This window comes from Pinus tabuliformis, chromosome X (assembly GCF_031772625.1).
Source record: "Pinus tabuliformis cultivar Carrire ecotype Pingquan chromosome X, CPIR1, whole genome shotgun sequence".
In the NCBI taxonomy this organism is placed as follows: Eukaryota; Viridiplantae; Streptophyta; class Pinopsida; order Pinales; family Pinaceae; genus Pinus; species Pinus tabuliformis.
The window spans coordinates 1,357,901,983-1,357,908,843 of NC_142308.1; the positions used below are offsets into that span (position 1 = coordinate 1,357,901,983).

Sequence of the window (6,861 nt, forward strand, 5' to 3'; positions counted from 1 at the left end):
CCAACGAGAGGCATCAAAATTTCATGGCACAATGCCGTAAATAGAAAATGCAAACCCGCATCGGTTAAATTCTACATAGCAGATGTCGAATTTTAGGTACAACCCATCGCTGTTTGCACCACGTAGTCACTGGCGAAATCGTATGCATTCAAGACCACGTAGTTGTTTTTAATAACAATGAAATTTGAAACCGCTTGCTACTGCCTCGGTCACGGTAGATCGGGGGTAGCCAACGGAAGATCGTATCTGGCATGATTGCTGTGGCCCATATATCTGAGAAAATCAAATAACAAACAGTAAAGGTAGATCATGCCCATTGATGCACCTCCCATCCATGAGGCTCCCACCATGGGAACTGCCATGATGATCGTCAGCCCAAAATGCTCTAGAAAGGTAGCCATCCCAGCTGTAGTTAAGGCTTCATAATCACTAGCTTCTTTAAGCAACAACTCTGAAAATTGGCGGTGAAACTCTGCTTCAACTGGAATGCAATCAAGTGAATAGGGCTGCTGAAGACGTGCTATGATTAAATCCTTATTTTGAATGACATCTTTCAGTATAGAAGTGGTCTTAGCAAGCTTTTGACATTTTTTCCATTTCACTCACATGGGTGAGATGTGCCACACTGTTATCATCTTGTCGACCTTGCAGTTCTACTTGCAAATTCACCAATTTACGTTGCGTAGATGTAAGGTCTCTCAAAACTCTTATAAAAGTATTACTTTTATCAGTAAGACCTATCACATTACCCAAATTTTGTACATCTTCCTGTGGAACAGAGAAGCCAAGATCGGAAGCAATGGAGAGGGCGTCTGCCATGCCTCCCAGATGCCGCAACAATTTCTTCCCCACCCATGTTGTGTCTCCACCTCCTGCAGTTGGACGCAATGGGTAGCTAGGGACTTAAGGCCAGAGGTAATATCGACGGAATAATCAGGCTCCAATGCTAATTTCAAAAGCCTCGGATAGCTCTCTCCTATTTTTGACAAACCAGGCAAAGTGAATCAGAAAATACCCTTTAAAGTCAATTCTTGAATATTCTTGCAATATTTTAAGCTTTCTAGGGCACCATTAGACAAATTCCCACAATTCTCAATACTGAGGGACATCAGCCGCTCGCAAACCCTAGTCATGGCTTCAATGCCATAATCCAACAAATTGGACATGGAAGACAAGACAACCTGCTCAAGCAAAGTAGAATTTTTTACAACCCCTACAAACCCTAAATTCGAAATGCAGCCAAGATTGTAAATTCAATTGAGTTTGGTTTTTTTGTTTTTTTTGGTTTAATTATTTTGTTTCTGTGTTTAATGTTGTTTTTGTTTAATGTTTTGCATTTTTTTTTAAATCTAAAAAACCAAAAAAAAGAAATGGTTAGTTTTTTAAATATCTAAAAACACAAAAAAATGGTTAATTTTTTTATTTATTTTGTTTTTAATAATAATATGTATATATATGATACATATATTATTATTATTTTGTGGAAATTTTTTTTTTTTTAATCTAAAATTAAAAAAAAACTAAATTTCATCTAAAAATTTAAAGATGTTTTTTTTTCATTCACAAAATTCTTTATTGTCATATTGCAAATTAGTTATCCAACAAGAGTGTTTTAATTCGAACTAAACCAATGGATTTTCTGATGTTCCTGATCGCACGAAGCGCAGGAAGAGAGCATACTAATTGCTTGATTTGTTTTTATTTATGCAGGGGGGTTTTTTAAAAAAGACTAAATTTAAAACTAGCTAAATACTAAAACATCAGAAAACTCAAACTTGAACTTCCTTATGAAGATCCTGTTGTCACCAGGTCTCACAAGTTAGTTTTTCTAAAGAAAAATACTATGTTGGGCCTCAAAATAGTCCTTATTTTCACTCCATTATTCACCAATACCTTCACACTTTACCTTCATGTCACCTCCATTCCACCTCCACATCATTACATTTACCTCATTATTGGGTTGTAACTATGCTTTTCCAAAGTTTATTAATTCTTAACATTTTAAAGTGGATTTATGGTTAAACTTTAGAAAATAATATGCTTATACTTATACCTAACAATTAGAATGAGTTTGTTGACATGTGTAGGTACAAAGGAAGCTTCCAAGGCATCTTTATGTGGCCTTGAATGATCAAATTCGAATTTGATAAGATAAGCCTCATGGAAAAGATCATGGAGAAGATCATGGACCTCATGGAGGAGATCATGGGGAATAGGGTTATGTGTCTAGATGGTTGAGAAATGTATGGAACTAAAGAGAGATTAGTGGATCATCATTATGAGTTTGTTATCTCATCCCATTGTATAAATAGGAGTACCTCCTCCATTCCAAAGAGGGGACTCTTGGAGCATGTATCCAACTTATGATGGAATAGAATAAAGCTTCATTTTACATAAATTTCAATTATATAGTTTTAGATATAAATTGTGTTAATGTAGTATATGAATTTATGGAATAACTTGTCACTTTGTTCTTAGGAGAATTGAGCTCACTCTAAAAGGATCAAAGGAACATTTTATTTCATAATAGATCTTATTTCATTGCTTAGATGTTTGAGGATTTGTTTGTGATTGATGAATGAGTTTTAAATCTTATCAGCATATGAGGGGATAACCAAGGGTCTAAGTTAGGCTCTCTCTCCATTTGATTTGCATGATAATTGAAATTCATTCTTTTGCTTTTATGTTTCAAGTATCATATGAGGGGATAACCAAGGGTCTAAGTTAGGCTCTCTCTCCATTTGATTTGTATGATAATTGAAATTCATTCTTTTGCTTTTATGTTTCAAGTCATTTCATTTCTTATGCTTATGAATGAATCTTAGTTTAGTTTGGATTAGTATATGAGGGGACAATCAAGAGACTAAGTTAGTCTTTCTCTCTCTTTGAATCTGAACAACAATTAAAGTTCATTCTCTTGTCTTCATTTCAAGTTTCTGGTTTTTATGTAATCAATGATTTCTCTATGATACTATAGGGAAGGACAACCAGGACCTCCTTAATTAGGAGCCTCTTCCCTTGCATATTATATTGAATCGTAAATAATTTAGTTAGACATAGAGTTAGTTGCCTACTTCTACATATATTTTGCTAGCACCATCACAAGCTTACGAGTTTCCCTGGTTGATAATTTAATGAAAGCAATTTAAGCAATTAAATTGCCCAACATTTTGGCGCCGTTTCCGGGGATGGTGCTAAGGGATTAGGCATTAGGAATTTAATTCAGTTCTAGTATTTTTCTTTGGAAAAGCTAACTCATGTTGAAAGGATAACTTGGTGACAGCAAGATCTTAGTAACATGGGGAAGTATACATAGGGGTTAGCTTTGAATCTCATTTTTAGCTGCATATATAAATCATGATAAATAGGATGCATATATTTCAATCAATATTTTCATTATAAAAGTGTAAAACTAATCCATTTATGGACAAGAGATCTAGAATGATGATCAAGCACTTGGAGGAGAGTCAAGAGAATGAGGGCTACATTGAAGATTGGTTTCCAAAGGTGACTAGGCCACAACATTCTTCCATTCTTCAACAAATCCTAACATTTAATCCAAATGTGCAATTAATCTCTCATACCCTTGTAAACATTTAGATATATTTTTGAAATTTGGATGTGAGCATACTAGAGACTTTGATCCATAAATGGCTTCACTGGAAATACTCTTACACTTGAAAATAAAAATAAAAATCTCTTTCTCAAAAGGGAGTAGGATAGAATAGGAAAATAAAACCAAGCTTGGAAAGTTTTTTTAAAAGTTTTGATTTTTAAAATTTGATTTCATTTATTTCTTGGAATTTTGGTGGTGCAGTAAGAGCCACCTCATTCACTAACCATTGGCAGGAATCTACAAATAAAGGGATGTTTGTGAGAAGGAAAACAAGTGGAGTTCAGAGCACTAAAATTTGAGGTTTGAGATCAATTCTTCTTACTATGTTTTTCAAATTCAAAATTTCAAAGGTATAAAGAATTGACAAAACTCCGAAGTATGCTCTCTTCCTGCGCCTTGTTGCGACCTGGAAGATCAGAAAAGGAAATTGAACAAGTTAGCCTTGAAATTTTACAATAAAATTCATAGATCTAGATAAATAACTAGGAGATCTAAAATTGCTATTGATTGTAAAAAATGATCTCCAATTTATTTATTAAATAAATGATTTTTGATTTTTTTTTTTATGAAACATAAAAACAAAACATTAAAAAATAAAATAAAATAAATACAAACTATAAAAAAATTGCAAAACATTAAAAATAAATTAAAAAATAAAAACAAAACAAAAAGTCATATATATTAAACAAAACAATAAAACCAACCAAGTCATATATATTAAAAAAAAACAAAACCAATTCATTCAAACCAACGTAGGAAATAAAACATTGAATAATATATATAATTAAAAACCAAACATAAAAAAACACAACACAACGTTTTTAATTATATATATTAAAAAACATGAACGTAGGATCAAATAATAAAGAACATAAAAAGGCCGAGAGCATTAAAACCAAAAGAGGTTTTCTTTTGCTACCAAGAATCGAGACAAACCTTTGAACTTTATTTCCTTGGAAACAAATGCCTTTGCTAAAAATGCAAGTGAAATTTGGTGAATGAAAACAGTTGTAGGTAGTAAGTGCAAAACAAAACCATGTTTCATGCAACAACGAAACACAAAGCAAAACCCCTGAAAACCGAGGACTCTTTTTGGTTATCGATATGTCTCAAGGAACATTCATCTGCGAAAAATTTGTATGGGTTTTGCTTTTATCGTTTGCAGGTAGCATTAAAGGAGCTAATGCCTGATCTCGACCAATCTGTTCAGGATCGTTCCGATCTCTGTCTCAGCCTCAAGACCAACGAAAGTTTACAAGGCATGTTTTGTTTTTGCATCAAATCCACATCCACTTGTGCCAAACCTCAAGCCCTCATTCGGGCTACCCGAAGCATTAATCTCAGCTCAAGTCGCGGATAATATTTTTCTAAGAGTGAGACATCAAAGGGGCTAGAAAGGAGAACACTGAAGTTTTTGGTAACCATAAACAGAGGCACACACTGATACAAAACTTCTGTGGAGCGAGAAAAAATACGGAGTAGACTGAGACAAATATTACGGAGCAATCAAGATCTGGGCAGAGATTCCTTTTGAGCCGATCCAAGTTCCAATATTACCAAATCAATTAGGTTGTTGTCAATTTATTTGTCAAAGGTTAAGTATTCGACGAGAGAAATTTTTTCCTTGGAACGAGTTTCCTAGATCGTTGAAATAACTTGGCACGTTGATTTTGAAATCAGGTTGTTTAGATTATAGTGGCGGATCCACAGATTTTGAAATCGGTTTGTTTAGATTATAGCGGCGGACCCACAGTGATTGCCTTGCTTAGTGCACACCCTACCATACGAAGCAACACATTGCCTTATCATAAAAGGAAATGGAGTTTGAAAATTTTAGTTTGAATCTTTGCAAAAATGAAAAGATTGTTGCATAAAATCCGCGAGATTCATTCCATCAAAACAGATAATCAGGCCTAAATCTTGGAGTATGTGCAGGTAGATGCTAGATGCCATGGAACTAACGTGTTAGAAAATGTTTTTGTTCCATTTCATCTTCTTTTTACAATCCTATACTCGAGCTTGTTGTCATGGACAGAAAAAAGGCTTGTGTTAAACATTGCATTGTGTCATGTTAAAAAGGAGCTAAAACTTCAGTCAAACAACCGAAACAACCTGAGCGATTAAACACGTATTTTCCATTAATTTAATGAACGAATCGTTGCAAATATTGAAGGCAATTTTTGCGCTGTCTAAACACAGGAACTCAAAGATATCTCGGAGATATTCCAAAAACACTTCCAGATAAGGAAATCTCGCAATTTCCACCTGCGTAGTTATGGTCCCTTGTTGTCATTTTCAATTTTGATTTAATGAATGAATCTTTGCATAATTCATATCCTCGTCTGTATGAACAAATTCATTCCATTTATATGCACAGCTGGAATTTTCATGAGAAACAGAGATTGATTTGTGAATCGATTTTATACAGAGCAACAGACTCCTTTTTGGCAACAGATATAGCGTTCGCTACCAAGTTAGGAAGCTTGCTCAAGCAATCCGTAACTAAACATGTCAGTTCAACGCCTTCTGTATACGTACCGGCCATCTACACCGCGTTCCGGTGCATGTCCTCTAAAGTCTTCGTTGGAGGTCTTTCGTATGGGATAGATGATCAGACTCTCAGAGAGTCATTTGCAACCTTTGGCGATGTCATGGAAGCCAAGATTATTAATGACAGAGAGACTGGGAGATCAAGGGGCTTTGGTTTTGTCACCTTTGCTTCTGCAGATGAGGCCAATGCTGCTGTTGAGGCCATGGATGGAAAGGACCTTCAAGGCCGTTCCATTCGTGTTAACATTGCACAGGAGCGAACCTATGGCGGCGGTAGCAGCGGCGGGTGGTGATTTGGTGCCGGTTGTGGAAATTAATGCCCACCATTATTCGAAGTTGCTTATTTTTATTTGTTGAGTTCTTTGCCCTCCTTCTAAAGGAGCCATCAATTTCTGGGCCTTTGGGTTTAATGATAGTATCAATCTACAGAAAATCCATGTCACGATTTTCATTGACTGGATTCATCCTTTTAGTTAAGGTGGACACATGAAGTTTATATGCGTGGAATTATAGAAGTTCTTTATGCAGTTTTATCTCTGTAGCTGGTGTTTTTCTTGATATGATACAATTTTTCGCGGCATGGTTGACAAGTGGTTATGATCTGGAGGATCCTGTATCGTTCCCGTTTTGTTGCTCTAATTCTGTATATGGTTAAATCCGTATTATAGAATCAAATTGATAATTGATGATGTTCA

General features: G+C 35.1%; 2 pseudogenes; one reads left to right on the top strand and one right to left on the bottom strand.

The window, feature by feature from the left end:
* Positions 1–209: 209 nt before the first annotated feature.
* On the bottom strand, positions 210–1,133 carry LOC149145129 (AUGMIN subunit 2 pseudogene; annotated as a pseudogene).
* Positions 1,134–5,985: 4,852 nt separating this feature from the next.
* On the top strand, positions 5,986–6,861 carry LOC149145130 (glycine-rich RNA-binding protein 4, mitochondrial pseudogene; annotated as a pseudogene).